This window comes from Schistocerca nitens, unplaced genomic scaffold (genome assembly GCF_023898315.1).
Source record: "Schistocerca nitens isolate TAMUIC-IGC-003100 unplaced genomic scaffold, iqSchNite1.1 HiC_scaffold_450, whole genome shotgun sequence".
Lineage (NCBI taxonomy): Eukaryota > Metazoa > Arthropoda > Insecta > Orthoptera > Acrididae > Schistocerca > Schistocerca nitens.
The window spans coordinates 459,038-460,000 of record NW_026045983.1 but is presented as its reverse complement, the minus strand read 5'-3'; positions in this window follow the sequence as shown (position 1 = coordinate 460,000).

Genomic DNA, 963 nt, shown 5'->3' with positions numbered 1-963 from the left:
AGAACCTAACTAATGAGGAGGTACTGAATAGAAATGGGGAGAAGAGAAATTTGTGGCACAACTTGACTAGAAGAAGGCATCAGTGGGCAGGACATGTTCTGAGGCATCAAGGGCTCACCAATTTAATATTGGAGGGTAGCGTGGAAGGTAAAAATCGCAGAGGAAGACCAAGAGATGAATACACTAAGCAGATTTGTAAGGATGTAGGTTGCAGTAGGTACTGGGAGATGAAAAAGATTGCACAGGATAGATTAGCATGGAGAGCTTCACAAAACCAGTCTCTGGAGTGAAGACGACAACAACAACATACAACAGACATTTATTGTGAAGATGATGGCTCATTGTGATGAAATCCCCACCCCCATGACTGCTAGTGCCTCCAAGGGCACGCTCTTTTCAACTAGAGGTCCCCTTCACAAGTGGGCACACTCGCCTTAGGTGATTGTTCATACCTCACTCAGGTCACACCTCCCAACAGGTCACACCTCCCAAACATATGATAGGAGGACCAACTGGCAATTTGGAAAGTTAGCAGCTCAGGCAATCTCCCCTCCCTGAGCCTGGCTTGTACTTCTGAACCCTACATGTTGAACCAGGGCTGGGAATTACACATTATCAAGTCACCTGTTACGTGTCACACAGATGGGCTGGCCATCAGGAGCACACTAGGAAGAAAAATAACAATAGGAGCCTCAAATGCGAAAGTGGAGAAGAATAGGCGAAGGTGAATGATGAACGGAAAAGGGAACGAAAAACAGTGTGAGATTGTCTCTGTGTCAGCTGTGGATAGTGTGGAACATTACCAGAAACACAGCAGACTTGTTCCCCACAGGAGCAGAAAAAGAATACCAAGAGGATAGACATGCAGCACCAAAGGGAAAAGATGCTGTAAAGACTGGGGTCCAATCATAGTCAAGCAAAAACCCACCAGAGTGGCAAAACCCGGGTGGGGGGCTCCTCACT